General features: G+C 37.7%; 1 long non-coding RNA gene across 1 annotated transcript; it reads left to right on the plus strand.

Annotated features, from left to right (window-relative positions):
* Positions 1-1,386: 1,386 nt before the first annotated feature.
* Positions 1,387-22,705, plus strand: LOC18609399 (uncharacterized). The gene is made up of 3 exons (XR_016024743.1): positions 1,387-2,297; positions 21,132-21,206; positions 22,492-22,705. It is a non-coding gene; the product is annotated as an uncharacterized LOC18609399 (long non-coding RNA).
* Positions 22,706-23,259: the final 554 nt, after the last annotated feature.

Here is a 23,259-nt window from a genome sequence, read left to right on the forward strand (position 1 = left end):
TTTAATCACAAATTTGGTAGTAAAATTTACAGAATAATCAAGAAATCTAAGTTTTGAAACAAAAATCAAGTTTCCACAAATATTTGGAACATAATAGTATTCCTCTAAAATAATAGTCCTCTTATGAGATAATTCCTAAACATGAGTTCCTGTGGAAACTACTGCAATTGTTGCACCTATTCCCAACTTCCAGATCACCTCTCTTTTACGTAGGAATATAAGTAGATAAAGTATTTGTTATTTTTTATATACTTGAATCCGAAACCGTTTAGATATCCAATGTCTAAATCTTATTAAAAACTGGCTAAAATTATAAAATACTAGCCAGAATTGAATCCTATTAGTGTATGGATACCTGTTTAATAACTTGGCCCAAAACTTGAATCAAAAATATTTTACATTAATTCATATTTATAAGAAGCTTTACGATATAAACTATAAATATTATACATAATATTTTGTATATGTATAAAATAATATTTATAAATACGTATAATATATTATATATTAATATAATAATATTAATTACTTATATATCAATATGTATAAGTTATACGCACGCTAGCATTTAACTTATTAGTTGGTGTATGATCTCCTTCTAAAAAGAGTAAGGTTTGAATCTTCTTCTTCAAATATATATATATATATATATATATATATATATATATATATATATAATATGTATAAGTTATATATTAATTTTATATAGTATATCAAATATATATGAAGTTTGTATGTATAATGACTAATAAACAATATATTATATAAATAAAGATAATTGATTTTCAAAAAAAATATAAACAAAAATAATAACTAATAAAATTATTAAGTATAGTCATATAAATAAAGTTTGTTATGAGTTATAGCTTCTATCTTTATTATGTTCTCATTTGTATACATAAAATAATTATGTTAATAGCAACACTTTGATATATTCTATTAACATAAACATAAATGAAAATATTAATAATTTTATAAGTTATAATTCTGTAATGTTAAGACAAAATAGAAAGTAAACATACCTATACCTTATAATTAAAAGTTATCTAAAGGAAGAGACAATTGACAGCAATTTGTAGTGCCACATCGACAATTCAATTGGTTGACATGTGTTGCTTTAATTTTGAGCTGAGAGAAACATAAGTCATGTTTTGCCTGATTTTTGGAGGCCTTTTTTTGTCTTTTCTCTTCGATATCCAAAACCTTCCTTCTCTTTGGTTTCTTTGCCTCTCTATTTTCCCTTTATTTTTAACCTTTAGAAGCTTCTCCTCATTCTTTGTGCTTCTTTTTCTTTGTTGTTTTCTTTCTTCTTTCTACTATTTTCTTCAGATTTTCTCTTTTTCTTCTTTTTCTTTGGTTTTTGGTTTTTGCTTTCTATTTGATGTTCTTGAAGCTTAAGAGACAATGGGTTTTTTCCTTTTAAGTTTTTTTTCTTTCTTTTTTATGGGCTCCTTTCTCTGTCTTTAGCTTGTTTTCTTGGTCATTTTTCTTTTAGTTTGTTGGATGCTTTTGCTTCTGATTCGATTTTTCTTTTGCTTCATCATTCAACTTGGTTGATTTCGTGGTTTTGTTTAGTTGTTTTTTTTTTGTTTTTCTTTGTGTGGTATTGCTTTTCTCATTTTAATCCATTTTTTTCTTTTTGTTTGTGGGTTTTGTTTCTATCATTTGTATTTTTTTACAAGTTATGGTCAATTTGCTTCACCATTTGGTATTTGGAGATTTATTATTTGCGTTTTTTTTTCTTTCGAACAGTTACGTTTCTTAGGAATTAGTTCTTTTCTTTGGATGTGTAAGTTTTCTTATAAGTTTCATTGTATCTTTTTGCAGGTTGTGCTCTTTTGTATATTACTTTAAGTTTTCATATTTGATTTTTTTTGTTTTAGTTGTGGGTTTTCTTATTGTATTTGGTTGTACTCTTTTTCTTTTGTTTCATGTGATCGTTATCTTTTTTATATTTTGTCGGGGCATTCATTTTTTGGGTTCTTTATTGTTTTCATTGTTTTTGTTGTTTTACGTTAATTTTATCTGGTTTGTTTGCTTTACCTTCATGTTGTGGGCATTTTGGAGCTATCTTTTTGTTATTGTTTCTTATTGTTTTCTGTTTGAGATTTGTTCTTAAGAGAGATTTGAAATTAAATGGCATCGTTTTGGAGGCAAGGGAAAATGAGTCATTTTTTATTCAAGCGGTGTTGCTTCAGGAAGAAATAGAAGCTGCAAAACGGTAACATTTTGGAGATTGACCAGTTGAATCCTTGAAGTGGGCCCGATTCTCTTGGGCCAATCCAAGTCCAAGGAAGGTATGAATATTTTCCTATGATTTTTTCCTTGCTTTGTGGGTTGTTATGTTAGGCTTTTGAAATTGTTATTATTCTGGCTATTATTTATGCTTTAAAAAATAAAATACATAATACTATGAAATATACTATTTAAATTATACCAATGATAGAATTTTTTAGCTTTAGATGTGAGAAGTCGCAATCTCAAGTTAACTTTCTTAGGTGGGAGATTTGATTAAAATTCCACCTGAACGATGGGAGGGTTTTAATCTTAAGTCTCAATATTTTAACCTAAATAAATATTTCTCTAAAATATTAGTAAAAAAGGAATATTAATAAAATGAAAAAGCATATAATAAAAATAAAATACAAAGAAATAATAAAGTGGTAAATAATAATGATAATGAACATATGGCATAAATAACGATTAATATTGAAATTTGTAGCCTACCACACACCATCTGTGAGACCTCAACCTCTATAGGCTTGTAACTAGGCATAGACGCCATAACACGGGTTAGGGGTAGTTTCGTCATTTCCTCTAATAAGCTCCCAGAATAAATTTTTATTATATTTTAAGGTCTAAATAGGCATAAGACCACATAAATGATGTGTAATGATGAAAACATGAAGAAAACTAGAAGTTTCAATAATTTTCACAATAGGGGCAAAATATTTATTTTTCACCTCAAGTAAAATTTTCTAAGTTTTCATGAACTCGAGCATTTCTAGACCATTATGGACCTTGTCCCAGTATCAAAAGAGTAAAAGATTGCATAAAGGATTGGAAGAGAACAAGCTAATTTGTGGAGGGGCATTTTCGTAATTTAAGTGAAGTGGATAAGCATGGGCTATAAATATCTTGTTCTTCTAGCAGCTTCTTCATTCTCCAGCAGCTTTTCTCCTTCTTCTTCTTCCATCTCACGTTACTTCCATCCTCCATGGAAGCTTGATATGAAACTTTCATAACTTTTTCTCTCTAGCTCTAATTTTCACACCTTTGTGCCCTTTTGACTATAATCCTTGTGCTCTTTCACTTTCTCACTTTAAAACCCTTGAAAAATCCCACTTCCATACTTTCTCTCACTAGCTAGGTGTTTAGAGAGAGAAAAAGAAAGAAAGCCCCTATAATAGCTTGGGAATTGTTGGAAAGAATTTCAAGGTTACAAAGCTATCAAGGTGAGTAGTAAACTAAAGTTGATTTTTAGTGTTGAGAATGATTAGTAAGTAGACTTGCGAATGTTTTGTAGTTGAGGTTATTGTAGACACTAAATTACAGATAAAAAACGGAGTAAAAAATATGTATATAATAAAATTTTAAAAAGAATAATAATAATGAAAAAATGAAAAATGAAAAAAAAAGGGAGAGAGGTACGACTGGCAGGGTGCGGACGCACCCTGCCAGGCACCTCTCTCACCTGCCAGACGCGAATTTTTCGCGTCTGGCAGGGTAGTGGAATTGCCCCCTGATGCCCGGGGACAAGGCAATGGAGAGTGCCCCCTCCAGAGCCCAGAAATCGGGTATAAAGGGGAGGGGGATCCGAGCAACCCAGGGGGGGGGGGGGAAATAGCAACAAGGAACCTGCAACAAAAAATTCCAGCAGCCACACCAAAAAAATCCACAAAAGAAATCGGAGGATCTGGCGCAAGGGGAAGGAGCACCAAACGGAGGAAGAGAGAGAGGAGCGGCGGCTGGCGCGGCACCAGATCTGGAAATGACGCAGTGCCAGCGATAGTGAGGATCCACGCCGCAAGGAGGAGCTCGCCGGCGGAGAAGGAACCAGACCATCGACGCCGCCAGATCTGCCGCTGGAAGGAAGAGCCGATCCAAGACAGCTGCGATGCCACCGGTTGGGGGAGAGCCGACTTGACCCACGCCGCAAGGAGGAGCTCGCTAGCGGAGAAGGAACCAGACCATCGACGCCGCCAGATCTGCCGCTGGAAGGAAGAGCCGATCCAGGACAGCTGCCACGTCATCGGTTGGGGAAGCCGACCGTAAGAGTTCGCCGGAGTGAGATTTCTTGCAGGTTGACAGCCAAGGGGGAGTTCGCCGGCGTGAGGAGGGGAAATCCGACAGAGGAAAAGTGTAGAGAGAAGTCAGAGAGTTTATAGGTAGAGAGAGAAAGTGAAAGGGAGAAATGGGAAGAAAAGGAAGAATAGGGGGGTTTTATAGTTAGTGCTTAAAGCTAAACGGTGTCGTTTTGGGGAATACGTTTGGGCAGCTCAAGGACATTCAAAACGACTGCGTTTTGGCTCAGGAAGGCTGAATACTTGGGGCATGCTCACGGGCTTTCTGCCGGACTGATGCGTACTGGGCTAAATCGGGCTTGAATCTTGGGTAAGTTTTAAATATTGGGCTTTTGTTGGTGTTGGTTATGATTATTTTTATATATGTAGCCTTTTGTTAGTAAGATAATGGGAACATAGTATAATAAACATGATTATGTAAATATAAAATAAAAAAAATCAAAAATCAAAATCAATTAAAATCATTAAAATAGAAAACATAAAAAATAGGTAGATAACAAAAACAATAATAATAAAATAATAATATAAATGAATGAAACAAATGGTAGGCTAAAAGATTAAATTAAGAAATTAAAAATTATTAGGTTAAGCGTTAAAATAATAAAATAGGTATGAGAATCAATATTAGAAAGTTAACTTTTTTGAAAATATATATGATTAATAAAATAATAGCCGATGATGGGATAATCGATCGGGATGCGAGAAGTCGCAATCCCGGGTCGATATTCCTTAGGTTTAGAATCCGAATCAAGGCTCCACCAGTACGATGGGAGGGCCTCGATTTCAAGGTTCCGAAATTCTTAATAAATGAAAAGTTTGACTATACCAAAAAAATTACTTGATAAAAATAATAAATAAATAATAAATAATAAATAATAAATAAATAATAATAATTCAAACATATAATAAATAATAAATTTGAAAATATAATATGCATGACATTAAATAAATGAAAATAAATAAATATATAATAGTAAAAAAGAACTAATTCAAAATTAAATATTGAGCATTAAGTGGCATAAACTATAAGAAATGTAAAGATAAAGATAAAAAAAAAAATAATAATAATAAATATATATATGTATAAAATAAGATCTTAAGCATTAGGTTTGAATAAAAATCGCTTATGAAAAATATAATAATAATAAAAATATAAAAATACATAAAAATAGTACGATAAAAAAATATATAATTTTTACTCACTAAAATAACATAGAATTATAAACAATTTGTCTAACTATAAGTGAAAAACAAAGAACTTAGAACAAAAAAATGTAAAGTATAAAAATAATAATAATAATAATAATAATAAATAATAATAGAAAATATGATAATAAAATATATAATAAAATAAAAATAATTAATAATAACAAAAAATATAGATAATTGCATTAGCATAGCATATACGTATTGCATCATACATATCATTGCACATAAATATTTCTGTTTTCGAGTCTAAGCCCCGATGATGGGATCTTTCAGAGATCCTGCGAAGGCGGGTATTTCTCGAAAAGTTCCTTAGGTGAAAAGATGTCCTCGGGTCCCATCAGTATGATGGGAAGGCTCGAGAACCATATTTAATAAAATGCTTTTGCCCGAATTAGGTTCATTATGCACAAAATATTATTTTAAAAAGAAAACGTACGATGACCCCGAAGACGGGAATTATTCGTCGAATTTGCGAAGGCGAGTTTCTCGGATAATTTCCTAGGTGAGAGAATATCCCGAGTCCCACCAGTATGATGGGCGGATTCGGAAAATATCCTCGATAAAAGGTTATTTGTCCGGCATTTTTATCTCACGCCATGCATTTCATCTCGCCACTCATTTGCGTTCCATTTTAGGTTAAATAATAAAAATAATAATTAAGGAAATCTAGTGAAATTAAAAATTAAAGCCCAATATGATGATCTAAAAATGGTACCGTTCATGGAACGGGCGTCCGAGGGGTGCTAATCCTTCCCCGGGCGTAACCGTACTCCCGAACCTAGATCCAGAAAATTGTAGACCGGTTTAAGGTTCTTTTCGGTGGGCTTAAAATTAATTTAAGTTTGCATCGATTAGAATCGAGTCAATAGGTGGCCAATCACACCTAGTAAAAAAAAGATTGGTGGCGACTCCTAGTTTAATTTTTAGTGAGTTTTCACATTCACGTCTAGCGGTCAGGTTCCCGGACCCTCACGTTACGACAGCTGGCGACTCCACTGGGGACCGCCGAGAGTCGAGCCATTAAAAGAATAATAGGTTATCCAAGACTTTAAATAATTCACTGTTTCCTTAATATTAATGATTTGTACTGCATATTTTGTTTGGTACATTAGTTTATTTCGCATTTATTACTTTATTGTTTCTAATACTTGTGGGGATTTAGGGTAAAAAGATGTGAGATTGTTACTTTGAACGCATGATTTCCTTCACACACACAGCACATTTTACATTCATGCATAAACCCTCCACCCGGGTTATGTCCTTTTAGGAGGGAGTTTAGTAGTTACGCTCTCGTGAGGTGATAACCTCCGCACGGGCTAGTGAAGACTCCCACTCAAATTGAACCTAGTCCGTTTGAAGCCTGTAATGGGTGAGGACCGGGGTGCCTTACTAGTCCGTGTGGACGACAGTGAGGAACGATTTGGGAACTTTAGCTCTGTTTATAAAACCCCGCTCAGCATATAGAGTACCGAGAGCAGCTTAACCTTAAAAAGGGCCATACCCGTGAGAATATACCTTATAAATAGGTACACATGAAGGAATTTCTTCCACTCCCTCTATTTTAAATTATGCCCCGAGATAATAAAGTATCGTGGAGTAGACAATAATACCCATGATATTGCTTGTTATTCTCTCATTATTTTTAACATTCCATTATTTCTTTTTACCATACTAACTTAAGTTTATTTTGCTTGTCATGCGCATGTTACATGTTCATTTGCATACATCGTAATTGCATATAGGAGAAATATTGGCTACACAACATTCAACCTAAGAGATCCCAGTTATACCCATGGCATCGTCATCAGCAGGCCCGCTCAACATATACAGAAATGACTATGAGATAGAGTTACAGATGAGGCAGATTCAACAAGAAAAAGGAGATTGTTTGACCCAAGGACATATCTCAATTTTACCCGAGAGAATTCACTTGGATCTTCAGCAGAATGACTTTACAGAGATGGTAGGAATTTGGGAACAATGGAGACGTGCTCACCGAGACAATTTTCAGAACAAGTATGGACACATTGCATGGCTCCTATATGTACCAGTCGATGACCAGATGCTCCGAGCCATTGTCCAGTTTTGGGATCCCTCATATCGTTGCTTTGTCTTTAACAAGGTGGACATGACCCCTACCATAGAAGAATACTCCTCTCTGCTCCGGATAGACCATATGCAGCCTGACAAGATCTATTGGAGGGCCCAGAAGACGGGACACCGACGAAAGTTGGCCAAGTTGTTAGGAATGACTACGGTGGAAGTGGATCAGCATTTGAAGAAGAAAGGAGACACAGAATGCCTTCCGTGGAGTTTCTTGAACGGATATATTAAAAAACACATGGAGGATGAACAAGGTCTCTTGGCTTTTGCGATGGCAATTTACGGCTTAGTGGTCTTCCCGAAGGTTCTAGGTCATGTGGAGGTATCAGTCATAGACTTTTTTGATCAGGTGACAAGGAGCATCAACCCGGCCCCATCCATCTTAGCTGAAACCTTTAGATCCTTGAATTTCTGTCGACGCAAAGGTGAGGGACGATTCATTGGATGTGCTCAACTCCTAACCATATGGATCAAAAGCCACTTCGAATGCAAAGAGAGCAAATTTCGAAAGCTTTATCTGTCTGCGAGTTGTCCTATCCTTGAGTTCTGCGAAAGTGAATGGCCCGACTACAAAAGGAAAGAAGAGTGGGTCGCAAGGCTCCAGAGGTTAATGAGCATTGAAGTGACTTGGAGAGCTCCATGGATGCCACGAATGCAAGTAATGTATAAATGTGGGGATAAGCCATGGGTACCACTGATGGGACCTTGGGGAGCCATCAGCTATGCCCCAATAATGGTACGGAGACAGTTCGGATCTGAGCAGTTCGTGCCCATGACTCACCAGCTCGACCAGTTAGAGTTTACATATGGAGAGCCAGAGACGCTAAAGAGAATTGAGGAAATTGCTCAGGACTGGAAGAAAACTTACCGAGTAGATCAGGGAAGGGTTACTGATGAAGTCACCACAGGATATCATACTTGGCATGACCAAAGGGTGAAAAATGTCATACATCCCCCGAAGAATCCATCCAAATATCCCGTAAACCCAGAACCTCAAGACGTCCTGTTGGAGAGTGAGTTAACGAGGAAAAGACTTGAAAAGGAGATGATGAATATGAAGCGAAGACATGAGGATGAGCTAGAAGAAGTAAAGAAAGAGACTTCAAGAAAGGTACGGGTGGCTTTGAAAGAGCGGGATGAGTGGCAAAGCAAGTTTGAGGAAGTGAGCGTGGCAAATTCTTCTCTGTTGGCCAGAATACAAGAACTCCAAAGTGCCAACAATGCTTTGCAGCACGAGGTACGAAGACAAGGACAAACCATCCAAGAGTTGAAAAATGACTGCGACATGTTGGAAACTGCCATGGAGGGCTATAAGGCACAGTATGAAGCAATAAGGCAAGAATATTTCCAAATGAGGGAAAGAAACAATTCATGCACACAAAGCCTTCAAAGGAAAGAAGCTGAAATGCAATGGATACTGAGACAGATGAGAGAAGTGGCATTTAGAGCTCGAGTAATGGCAGACAAGACCGAAGAACTCAGGCGAGAGATCCTTCCCAAGGATGAATTGAGTGAGCGGTTGATCAGTCACCTCAAGATGGTTAGGGACCAATATGACAAAGTCGGTTTTTCTTTTTGATAGTTATGGATGGTTTCAGACAATGATGTAATTGGATATTTAAGTTTTATGGATGCGGATTTTCTTATGGTTAATGTTGGATGGCCAATATTTTTCCTATTCAAATACATTTCATTTGCATCATAATGCATGATTCAGATAAAAATAATAAATAATAATGCACTCAATATAAAATTCTAACTTATTCCTTGAACTAATAGAACAAAATTCCAGAAAAATAAATTCTCCACAGATACAACACAAGAGCTCGTTCTAAGATCATGGGGGACGAGCATTCAGAGAGGATGGATAAGATTGAGAAGAAGCAAGAAGAAATCATGGGTCAGTTATCAAAAATTTTGGAGTTAATATCTACAGATAAAGGAAAGAAAGCGGCAGGGAGTTCTGGTACACCAGAAGACGTTCAACAGACAGAAACCAATACAGACCCCGTGTATCCACCAGGATTTACACCTCCACCTGCAAGGAATGCTTCTATTCCCATGCCATCCGTGGGTCAATATCCATTTTTTGGGATGCCAATAGGACCACCACCGACTTATGCTCAACAAAGGCCAATTGGAGGGGCAAGTCCTTCAGATCCCATCTCTGTACCTGATTTGGATGATCCAAAGGAACAAGAGAAGCTCAAATGTGGATCCGTTGAATCGAAAGATAATCTCGATACTCATCAAAAATTTGACCTTTTTGAGGAAAGACTGTGCATGGTAGAAGGAATGAGAATGTATTGTTCTATGGATGCAATTGAGCTTTGTCTGGTTCCAGATGTGGTTATATCCCCAAAGTTCAAAGTTCCAGACTTTGAGAAGTATGATGGAACCAAGTGCCCGGTCACACATATCACCATGTATTGTAGAAAGATGGCCGCATATGCTCATGATGACAAACTCTTGATACATTGCTTCCAAGATAGCCTTACTGGTGCTGCAGCAAAATGGTACGTCCAACTGGACCGCAATCGAATCCACACGTGGAAAGACCTTGCTCGGGCGTTTGTAGCTCAGTATAAGCACGTTACAGATATGGCTCCGGATCGCCCTTTTTTACAAAACATGGAGAAGAAAACCACTGAAAGCTTCAAAGAATACGCTCAAAGATGGAGGAATGTGGCCTCTCAAGTTCAGCCACCATTGATTGAGAAAGAAACCACTGTAATGTTTGTTAACACCTTGCGAGCCCCTTACTATGAACAATTGGTTGGTAGTGCCACAAAGAACTTTGCTGATATGGTGATTTCGGGAGAAATGATAGAAACTGCCATTAAGCAAGGGAAGATAGAAGGAGGTGATATGGCAAACACAAGGAAAGGGGGAACTTTCAAGAGGAAAGAAGGAGAAGCCCAAGCCATTACTTCAGGACAACACCAAGGAGGAACATACAACCCTTACCAGCCATACCTACCATACCCCTATTACCCAGCTGTGCACAACACTTCACAAAGCCCATACCCATACCCGCCTATGCCAAATGCCTTCCCTAACCCGTACCCATATAATCCCATCCAACGGACACCTTACCCACCTGCTTCCACACCTGTTACAGCTTCAACCACACAACAAACAACACCTTCAAACAACCATACTACCGGTGAATCAAGAGGATGGCGAAACAAGCAAGAGAAAGTGCAGTTTGAGCCAATTCCAATCCCTTATGCTGAACTCTTCACTCAGTTAGTTGCAAACCATCTAGTAGCACCCTTATACATAGAGCCATTAAAACCTCCGTTCCCGAGATGGTATGACACTTCCGCCCATTGTGATTATCACTATGGAATCGAAGGTCACTCGATTGAGAATTGCACGGCATTCAAGCATAAGGTGCAAGGGTTGATCAAGGCAGGAATCCTGAACTTTGAAAAAAAGACAGAACAGAATGTTAACAACAACCCACTGCCAAATCATGCTGGGGCAGGGGTAAATGCAATCGAAAGGGAGGTGTATGTTAAAAGGAACATTCGGGAAGTGGAAACCTCCATGGAGAAAGTATTTGAAGCCTTGGTAAAAGCCAATATGCTCGAGGTGTGGCTTGAATGTCCTAATGTGAATGACTCACGAGATATCCAAAGACTATGTTGCTTGTACCACAAAGGATGTGTGGGACATTCAATCCAGGATTGTAGTTCTTTCCGGAAGGAAGTGCAAAGAATGATGGACGAATCAAAGATCGAGTTTTATACGGAAGCTTCAGAGTCAGCAGTAAACATGATATCCAAGGAATCCACTCACCCAATGAAGATAAAACCTTTGACCATTTTCTACGAACCAAAAGGGGAGTTTGTGGAGGACAAAAACCGTGCCAAGATGATCATCGAAGTCCCTAAACCCTTCCCTTACAAAGACAACAAAGCTGTCCCATGGAACTACAACTGCAATGTACAAGTGTCAGAAGCGAAGAAATGGATAGCTGAATCTCAAGATGATGCTGCCAATATAACTGGCGTTGGAGGGATTACCCGCAGCGGACGCTGCTATTCACCGGAAGCATTCGAGAATCTCAAGAATGAGAAGGGAAAGGAAAAAGAGCAAAGTCCTAGAGGAGAAGAGGTACAACCTCCGGAATCGACAGATGGCTCAAAAAGATCGGTGACAGAAAAAGAAGCTACAGAGTTCCTCAAGTTCATCAAACATAGTGAGTACAATGTAGTCGAGCAATTGAACCGGTTGCCCGCTCGTATTTCACTACTATCTTTGCTCCTCAGCTCAGAACCACATAGGAACTCTCTGATGAAGATTCTGAACCAAGCATATGTGGATCATGATATCTCAGTTGAAAATTTGGACTACATTGTTGGGAACATTTCGGTGGGTAACATAATATCCTTCAGCGATGAAGAAATCCCTTCTGGAGGTAGAGGAAATTACAAAGCCTTGCACATCACTACCAAGTGTAAAGGTTGTACCGTCGCAAAGGTACTGCTTGACAACGGATCGTCCTTAAATGTGATGCCCATGAGGACCTTGGCCCGTTTACCCATCAACATGTCCTACATGCGAAAGAGTCATATGATCGTAAGAGCTTTCGATGGAACAAGGAGAGAAGTAGTAGGGGACATTGAGATACCGGTAGAAATTGGCCCATGTACCTTTACCATTGAATTCCAGGTTATGGATATTGCTCCTTCATACAATTATTTGTTGGGAAGACCTTGGATACACATGGCTGGGGCCATACCTTCATCTCTTCATCAGAAGGTCAAGTTCATCGTGGAAGGGAAGATTGTCTGTGTTAACGGGGAAGAGGACTTACTCATAAGCAAGCCAGCAGATACGCCTTACGTGGAAGCGGCGGAAGAAGTGCCTGAATGTTCCTTTCGATCCTTCGAGTTCGTTAACACCACGTATGTGGGAGAAGGAACCACACCGCCTATTCCGAGGCTTTCCAAGACCACCAAGATGATTGTCAGTCAGATATTAGGAAAAGGATACCGAGCGGGGGCAGGATTGGGAAAAGAACTACAAGGCATTAGAAGTCCCATACGTACTACCAAAAATGAAGAAAGGTTTGGCCTGGGGTACAAGCCAACTAAGAAGGAAAGAGAAGAAATGATAGCCGAAAGAAGAAAAGAAAGGTTGGCTCGCTTTAAGGGGCATGAGTTGGAAATCCGAGGAATGACATATCCTCATCTTTACAAGACATTCCGATCTGGAGGTTGCATCTTTCCTGAATCACTCACCGTTGGGAACCAAGAATCAGTGTCAGCTTTAGGAGGGACTTTTTCTGATTTATCAATATGTGCAACGGAGGAAGGTGAAGAACAGTCAGGAAATGTGGATGAGATTCCTACTACATACCTTGGGCCACCGAATCTAAAGCTAAGCAACTGGACCACCATGAGTTTACCAGTCACTTGTGATTCAATTTCAAAGTAATGCAAACTAAACATCCATGCTTATGCCCAAAAGCATTAGAATTTTATGTATCGGGCTTTTTATCATTTATCATTTTAATAAATTGACATGCGTAGTGCATTTCTCATATCTCTTCTCATAATTAATCATTTCCATTAGTGTCATTTCATCCCTTTATTTTAACTATTTACCTATACAATAGCTCTACATATTTCAATTCCCTTTACCTTCCAGGATTCCAAATAATGAATGCAAAGATGATAATGACAGTGGTTTTGAAGTTGATTTTGAAAAAGGTACAAGTGTCAGTGAACTTGACAATACAGAAAACGTGGAGGATTATGATTTAACTCCAGACTTGTTAAGACTAGTAGAACAGGAGGGGAGACAAATTGTCCCACATCAAGAGACACTTGAAACAATTAATTTGGGAGATGAAGAAAATAAGAAAGAAGTTAGAATTGGTGTGACGTTGGTGTCAATGGAAAAAGAAAAACTAATAAAGCTACTTCATGAATATGTAGATGTGTTCGCATGGTCTTATCAAGATATGCCAGGACTCAACACAGACATTGTAGCCCATAAACTGCCTTTGAAACCTGAATGCAAACCGATTAAGCAAAAGTTGAGAAGAATGAAACCTGAAATGTTGTTGAAAATTAAAGAAGAAGTGAAAAAGCAGTTCGATGCAGGATTCTTGGAAGTAGCTAAGTACCCTGAATGGGTTGCAAATATTGTCCCAGTTCCTAAGAAAGACGGGAAGGTGAGAATGTGTGTGGATTATCGAGACTTGAATAGAGCTAGCCCAAAAGATAATTTTCCTCTTCCCCACATTGACACCCTTGTTGACAATACTGCCCGCCACTCCATGTTTTCCTTTATGGATGGCTTTTCAGGGTATAACCAAATTAAGATGGCACCAGAGGATAGAGAGAAAACTACCTTCATAACTATGTGGGGGACCTTTTGTTATAAGGTAATGCCATTTGGTTTGAAGAATGCCGGGGCAACTTATCAGCGAGCTATGGTGACTCTCTTCCATGATATGATGCACAAGGAGGTTGAGGTGTATGTGGACGATATGATTGTAAAAGCTCGCAAAACAGAGGACCATGCGACCAATCTTGAAAGATTATTTAAGAGGTTACGAAAATTTCAGCTCAGATTAAATCCGGCAAAGTGCACTTTTGGAGTCACTTCAGGAAAGCTACTGGGTTTCATCGTCAGTGAAAGAGGAATAGAAGTTGACCCAGATAAGGTTCAAGCAATCCGTGATTTGCCCCCTCCCAAGACGCAAAAAGAAGTTAGAGGATTTTTGGGGAGATTAAATTATATAGCCCGGTTCATATCACAACTCACACTCAAATGTGACCCGATCTTCAAACTCCTTCGCAAACACAATCCGGGGGCGTGGAATGAGGAGTGCCAAGTTGCTTTTAACAAAGTTAAAGAATATTTGTTGAGTCCGCCAGTATTGGCACCACCTGTGGTCGGGAGACCCCTCCTCTTATACTTAACGGTAAATGAAGGATCCATGGGATGTGTGTTAGGGCAACATGATGAAACTGGTAAGAAAGAAAGGGCAGTTTACTACTTGAGCAAGAAGTTCACTAAATACGAGTCCAAGTATTCCTCGTTGGAAAAGATGTGTTGTGCTTTAGCATGGACGGCGCATCGACTCAGGCAGTACATGCTATATCATACCACTTGGCTCATTGCGAAGTTGGATCCGATTAAATACATCTTCGAGAAACCTTCTTTATCAGGTAGAGTGGCAAGATGACAAGTGTTATTGTCTGAATATGATATTGTATATGTGTCCCAGAAAGCTATCAAAGGAAGTGCAATAGCAGATTTTCTTGCAGAAAGGGTGGAAGAGGATTATGAACCAATGGAGTTTGAGTTTCCAGATGAGGACTTGATGTCGATATGTCAAACAAGTGGGGAGGAATCAGAGAAAGAGAATTGGAAGATGTTTTTCGACGGAGCTTCGAATGCCTTGGGGCATGGCATAGGGGTCGTGTTAGTGTCACCAGAAGGAGATCATTATCCCGTTATAGCTAAACTCAACTTCTATTGCACCAATAATGTAGCTGAATACGAAGCTTGTGTCATGGGCATTCAAGCAGCAATCGAGAGGAAAATTCACATTTTGGAAGTATATGGGGACTCTGCTTTGGTTATTTATCAGTTGCGAGGAGAATGGGAGACACGTGACTCAAAGTTAGTTCGGTATCACAAGTATGTATCAAAGCTGATTGAAAATTTTGATAAAATTAGCTTCAATCATTTGCCCCGAGAGGAGAACCAAATGGCCGATGCATTAGCCACGCTGGCGGCAATGTTCAAAGTTGGTACCAATGTCAAGATCCAACCCATCATGATTAATCTTCGAGAGTGCCCCGCACACTGCTCTAGTGTAGAAGAAGAAATAGATGGGAAGCCGTGGTACCATGATATTGTGCATTATCTTAAATTTCAGCAGTACCCGGATCAAAGCTCAGAAAATGATAAGAAAACCATTAGAAGGTTGGCAATGAATTTCTTCTTGGATGGGAACATCTTATACAAGAGAAGTAGGGATCAAACGCTTTTGAGATGCGTGGATTCAACCAAAGCTCGGAGAATAGTTGAGGAAGTTCACGAAGGAGTTTGTGGAGCACATGCAAGTGGACATAAGTTGGCGAGACAGGTCATGAGGGCAGGGTATTACTGGCTCACGTTGGAAAAGGATTGTATAGACTTCGCTCGAAAGTGTCACAAGTGTCAGATATATGCGGACCGAATCCACACCCCTGCTAATTCACTGCATGTATTGGCATCACCATGGCCATTCTCAATGTGGGGCATGGATGTGATTGGGTTGATAACCCCGAAGGCATCAAATGGGCATCGGTTTATTCTGGTGGCAATCGACTACTTCACTAAGTGGGTAGAAGCAGCATCTTATGCCAATGTGACCCAGAAAGTGGTATGTAAGTTCATTCAAAAGGAAATAATATGCCGCTATGGTCTCCCAGAAAGGATCATCACGGATAACGCTAGTAACCTCAATGGTTCGATGATGAAAGAGGTTTGTGCCAAGTTCAAGATCAAGCATCACAATTCAACACCTTATCGCCCAAAGATGAATGGAGCAGTGGAAGCAGCCAACAAGAACATCAAAAGGATAATTGAAAAGATGACAGATATATACAAAGATTGGCATGAGAAGTTACCTTTTGCTTTGCATGCTTATCGCACAACAGTCCAAACTTCCACGGGAGCTACACCGTTCTCTTTGGTGTATGGGATGGAAGCAGTTTTGCCAATTGAAGTGGAAATTCCTTCCCTTCGGGTCCTTAAAGAAGTACAGTTGGAAGAAGCCGAATGGGTTAATGCTCGTTATGAGCAATTGAATCTCATAGAAGAAAAAAGGTTGACAGCACTTTGCCATGGGCAGTTATATCAAAAGAGAATGATGAGGGCGTATGACAAGAAGGCACACTCTCGACAGTTCCGAGAAGGAGAATTAGTATTGAAAAGAATTCTCCCGAACCAGCATGATCCTCGTGGGAAATGGACACCGAATTGGGAAGGACCATTCGTGGTGAAGAAAGCTTTTTCAGGAGGAGCACTAATTTTGGCGGAGATGGATGGAAGGGAGTTTTCCAACCCAGTGAATGCCGATGCTGTCAAGAAATATTTTGTATAAAAAAAATAAAAAAAAAAAAGAAAGAAGAAAATTTTCAAGTTGAAAACCTGAAAAGGCAGCTTGAATTTGGGAGATGTGATTAGGGCGAAAACCCGAAAGGGCGGTCTAGACACAAAAAAGGGCCAAATACTACAAAAGCTTAACACAGAAAGGGTGAAGATCATGATCCGAGATGTTCATGCAAAAGACAAGGGAGCTGACAAATATGCCTATTTCGGGATAAAATTTTGAGGCTACTGTTAATATCTATCGAAACAGTCATTAAGAAAGGACTGTATCCCTTTTGTATTAATCAATTTTCCCTTGTTCCTTGTCATTATACTTGATTGTGGAAACTTCACTTTTTTCTAATGAAAAATAGCCTTTCACTCCCAACAATGCCCTCATTTCCATTCTGCCAAAAGAGGAGATATGAGTACATTGCATTGCATTTGCCATAAAATTAGAATGATACTTAATAAAGAGCATGATAAAGTAAGAAACGTTTGCAACATTTTGAAAAAAGGATCGTAATTGACAGGGAATGAAATGGAGTCTAAGAAGAGAAAGAAAGGAATGGAATTAGCAATAGAATGGAGCACAGTAAAAATGTGAAGAGTGATTGGACCATGCATATGGTAGAAGAAGAAAACAGTTATGAGCAATGAATTGAGGAAGACGAGAGATTGGAAAGGAGATCGATTCATCCCCCATTGATCAAAGAAAAGGCTCTAAAAACACTAAAAAGGGAAACTGGTGAAGATGAATTGACATGTTCAAAGTTTTAAAACAATTGAAAAAAAGGAAAATTTATCTCTAAAATCATATGAATTTCAGATGAGGAATTGGTTATTTTTCACCATTTCAAAAAAATGAAAAAGTTTCGTTGCCTCAGTTTTGAGGAGTTTGTTTTAAAGTCTCGTTGCCTCATTTTTGAGGAGTTCATTTTTAAAGTCTCGTTGCCTCATTTTTGAGGAGTTCATTTTTAAAGTCTCGTTGCCTCATTTTTGAGGAGTTCATTTTTAAAGTCTTGTCGCTTCAGTTTTGAGGAATTTATTAAAAAATAAAAAAATAAAAAAAATAAAAATAAAAATAAAAATAAAAAATAATAATAATAATAAATATAAAAAAAATATATATATAAAAAATAAATAATAAAATAATAAAAAATTATAATTAAATAATAATAATAATAATAAAATAAAATAAAATAAAAAATATATATATATATAATAATAAAAAGTTGATAAGGGAATTAAAGAATTTAGTCAAATACAGTGTCTACGTCTTTGCACTATTTCGAATTTTCGAAATGCTCAAAGAGGGGCAGCTGTAGACACTAAATTACAGATAAAAAACAGAGTAAAAAATATGTATATAATAAAATTTTAAAAAGAATAATAATAATGAAAAAATGAAAAATGAAAAAAAAAAGGGAGAGAGGTACGACTGGCAGGGTGCGGACGCACCCTGCCAGGCACCTCTCTCACCTGCCAGACGCGAATTTTTCGCGTCTGGCAGGGTAGTGGAATTGCCCCCTGATGCCCGGGGACAAGGCAATGGAGAGTGCCCCCTCCAGAGCCCAGAAATCGGGTATAAAGGGGAGGGGGATCCGAGCAACCCAGGGGGGGGGGGAAATAGCAACAAGGAACCTGCAACAAAAAATTCCAGCAGCCACACCAAAAAAATCCACAAAAGAAATCGGAGGATCTGGCGCAAGGGGAAGGAGCACCGAACGGAGGAAGAGAGAGAGGAGCGGCGGCTGGCGCGGCACCAGATCTGGAAATGACGCAGTGCCAGCGACAGTGAGGATCCACGCCGCAAGGAGGAGCTCGCCGGCGGAGAAGGAACCAGACCATCGACGCCGCCAGATCTGCCGCTGGAAGGAAGAGCCGATCCAGGACAGCTGCGATGCCACCGGTTGGGGGAGAGCCGACTTGACCCACGCCGCAAGGAGGAGCTCGCCAGCGGAGAAGGAACCAGACCATTGACGCCGTCAGATCTGCCGCTGGAAGGAAGAGCCGATCCAGGACAGTTGCCACGTCACCGGTTGGGGAAGCCGACCGTAAGAGTTCGCCGGAGTGAGATTTCTTGCAGGTTGACAGCCAAGGGGGAGTTCGCCGGCGTGAGGAGGGGAAATCCGACAGAGGAAAAGTGTAGAGAGAAGTCAGAGAGTTTATAGGTAGAGAGAGAAAGTGAAAGGGAGAAATGGGAAGAAAAGGAAGAATAGGGGGGTTTTATAGTTAGTGCTTAAAGCTAAACGGTGTCGTTTTGGGGAATACGTTTGGGCAGCTCAAGGACATTCAAAACGACTGCGTTTTGGCTCAGGAAGGCTGAATACTTGGGGCATGCTCACGGGCTTTCTGCCGGACTGATGCGTACTGGGCTAAATCGGGCTTGAATCTTGGGTAAGTTTTAAATATTGGGCTTTTGTTGGTGTTGGTTATGATTATTTTTATATATGTAGCCTTTTGTTAGTAAGATAATGGGAACATAGTATAATAAACATGATTATGTAAATATAAAATAAAAAAAATCAAAAATCAAAATCAATTAAAATCATTAAAATAGAAAACATAAAAAATAGGTAGATAACAAAAACAATAATAATAAAATAATAATATAAATGAATGAAACAAATGGTAGGCTAAAAGATTAAATTAAGAAATTAAAAATTATTAGGTTAAGCGTTAAAATAATAAAATAGGTATGAGAATCAATATTAGAAAGTTAACTTTTTTGAAAATATATATGATTAATAAAATAATAGCCGATGATGGGATAATCGATCGGGATGCGAGAAGTCGCAATCCCGGGTCGATATTCCTTAGGTTCAGAATCCGAATCAAGGCTCCACCAGTACGATGGGAGGGCCTCGATTTCAAGGTTCCGAAATTCTTAATAAATGAAAAGTTTGACTATACCAAAAAAATTACTTGATAAAAATAATAAATAAATAATAAATAATAAATAAATAATAATAATTCAAACATATAATAAATAATAAATTTGAAAATATAATATGCATGACATTAAATAAATGAAAATAAATAAATATATAATAGTAAAAAAGAACTAATTCAAAATTAAATATTGAGCATTAAGTGGCATAAACTATAAGAAATGTAAAGATAAAGATAAAAAAAAATAATAATAAATATATATATGTATAAAATAAGATCTTAAGCATTAGGTTTGAATAAAAATCGCTTATGAAAAATATAATAATAATAAAAATATAAAAATACATAAAAATAGTACGATAAAAAAATATATAATTTTTACTCACTAAAATAACATAGAATTATAAACAATTTGTCTAACTATAAGTGAAAAACAAAGAACTTAGAACAAAAAAATGTAAAGTATAAAAATAATAATAATAATAATAATAAGAAATAATAATAGGAAATATGATAATAAAATATATAATAAAATAAAAATAATTAATAATAACAAAAAATATAGATAATTGCATTAGCATAGCATATACGTATTGCATCATACATATCATTGCACATAAATATTTCTGTTTTCGAGTCTAAGCCCCGATGATGGGATCTTTCGGGGATCCTGCGAAGGCGGGTATTTCTCGAAAAGTTCCTTAGGTGAAAAGATGTCCTCGGGTCCCACCAGTATGATGGGAGGGCTCGAGAACCATCTTTAATAAAAGGCTTTTGCCCGAATTAGGTTCATTATGCACAAAATATTATTTTAAAAAGAAAACGTACGATGACCCCGAAGACGGGAATTATTCGTCGAATTTGCGAAGGCGAGTTTCTCGGATAATTCCCTAGGTGAGAGAATATCCCGAGTCCCACCAGTATGACGGGCGGATTCGGAAAATATCCTCGATAAAAGGTTATTTGTCCGGCATTTTTATCTCACGCCATGCATTTCATCTCGCCACTCATTTGCGTTCCATTTTAGGTTAAATAATAAAAATAATAATTAAGGAAATCTAGTGAAATTAAAAATTAAAGCCCAATATGATGATCTAAAAATGGTACCGTTCATGGAACGGGCGTCCGAGGGGTGCTAATCCTTCCCCGGGCGTAACCGTACTCCCGAACCTAGATCCAGAAAATTGTAGACCGGTTTAAGGTTCTTTTCGGTGGGCTTAAAATTAATTTAAGTTTGCATCGATTAGAATCGAGTCAATAGGTGGCCAATCACACCTAGTAAAAAAAAGATTGGTGGCGACTCCTAGTTTAATTTTTAGTGAGTTTTCACATTCACGTCTAGCGGTCGGGTTCCCGGACCCTCACGTTACGACAGTTATCCACTCATTTTAGAGTGATTAGGGTAGTGAAAATAGATAGCCATTTAAATGGCAATTGAAAGCTAGCTAAGAGATAGCTTTTAGGGTTTATAGTATGTGAATTAACATAATGGTGATGCTAATGTAATGGTAGGTTCCAACGAAGCTCTATCGCCCCATTTGGACCATTAGGGAAGTTAAAGTCGATTAAAGGTCCAACAACATACCGGTGAGTGGACTTGAATTTCAAAATTTATTTTGGGAATGTGAATGCAATTGTACAAATATTTGAAAGATTTTATCCAATTTTTCTTTAAAAATGTACCTTGGGAACAAGCCTTCGGTGAAGTGATTTTATATTGTGAAAATGTGCTATACAATGGTTTATGTGTTATCACAATATGATAATATGTATGATATGCATTGGGTGCTTCTTTGTATGTTAATGTGGACCTAGCTATATGCGAGTAGGAGTGCGCATAAGTCAATGATGACCTGACTATGTGCGAGTGGGAGTGCGTATAAGTCGATGATGACCCTACTATGTGCGAGTGAGAGTGCGCATAAGTCAATGATGACCCAGCCATGTGTTAATGGGGAGTGCACATGAGCTGATGATGATGGGAGAGTGTGCATGATGATGAATATATATATATATATATATATATATATATATATATATATATATATATATATATACACACACATGTATAGATATGTGTGTTATAGAAAGTTCATGAATATGTATATGGTTGAAATGCAAGTGAAATTTAACATGTTAAACTTTGGAAAATTATATTACTTTCATGTTGTGTTGGTCATGTGAACAGGGTGGCCTTTGCTTAAGGGAATGAGGAATTTTTGCTGGTGCCCTGTTTCTCTCTGCAGCGAGAAACTCCCGAGTTTGGAGGGGTGGTCTTGGTAGGAATCTCGCTGAAGCGAGAAAGTTACTGTAGCTCCTCGTTGTAGCGAGATTCATTCTCGTTGCAGCGAGAAACTTTCTGTTTTGTGACCAAAATTTTGCTGAAGCGAGATTGAATCTCGCTGCAGCAAAAAACTTTCTGTTTTGCTCTTCATTTGGTTTGGTTGCTATCTTATTTTTCATTTCTTTGGTACCATAGTTGAGCATGGACTTCCAACATTAAGGAATAAATGAATTAAGTTTAAAATGAGGAGGTTTGGGTAAGAAACCCTCGGCTAGTTGATAATTTAAGTCAAGTGTCGTTGCAACGAGAATGCTTTTCCACTGCAGTGAGGACCCGTCGTTTCATTGAACTTGTTTGTGTATTACTGAAGCTCTCATTCTTCAAATTCTTTGTTACGTATGGATTCATCATTATCAAGTGAATAACTATTTTAAGGGTCTAATGAGGGGTTTTACTAAGAATGAAACTAAATTGCATTGTTTTGAAATAAATGCATCATGATTTTCAAATTTTTCGTTATTGTTGCTTGTTCCCTTCCTTGTTCACTCACTAGGTTTATACTCACTGTTTTCAATTTCATATTTTCAGATCATGAGGCAGCTGGTAACTAGGTCGAGGTGTCTTCGTATATTCGACCCTTAGTAGGTGTCTTGGCATTCAACAGTTGTACATTCGTTCGAGTCTCTCCTCTGGAAGTTGAGTACTCTTTTGTTGTGTATAGACAGACCCAATGTAAATTATTAATACATATGTTTAGACAACACATGTATATTAGATTGTTAATGCCATTATGAGTTGGCAATGAATAGCATTATCTTGATTTTAAATTATGAAATATGACTTTAGAAATTTTGATGGAATGATAAACAGGTCATATCAGTAGGCTTGCTTGGGCTTAGTGGGCTACGTCCATTAGGCCCATGCACCTGTCATGGTCCGAAATTTGGGTCGTGACACCATCATTTAGTTATAAAAGATCATTTGCATCCATTTGGATATATTTTGTACGCGAGTTAAGGCTTTGATGATGGAACTTTTTGAGAAAGCTTGTGAAAGTGAATTCGCTTGGAAAATTCCTTAAGTGAAAGAATATCTTTGAATCTCACCAATATGATGGAAGGGTCTGAAGAATATTCTTAATAGAAGGCTTTTACTCGTACTAGGGTATGCATTCATGAAAATATTGTTTTTGCCTACAAATGATTTTCCCAATGATGAGATTTGCTTGATAAGCTTACCAAGGCGAGTTTTCTCAAGTAATTCCTTAGGTGAGAAAGTTTCCCGGGTTCTACTAGTATAATGAGCGGATTTGAGAAATATTCTTAATAAAAGGTTTTCATTTGACATTTATCGAGA

Source organism: Theobroma cacao, chromosome 2, assembly GCF_053813885.1.
Source record: "Theobroma cacao isolate CCN51 chromosome 2, ASM5381388v1, whole genome shotgun sequence".
NCBI lineage: Eukaryota > Viridiplantae > Streptophyta > Magnoliopsida > Malvales > Malvaceae > Theobroma > Theobroma cacao.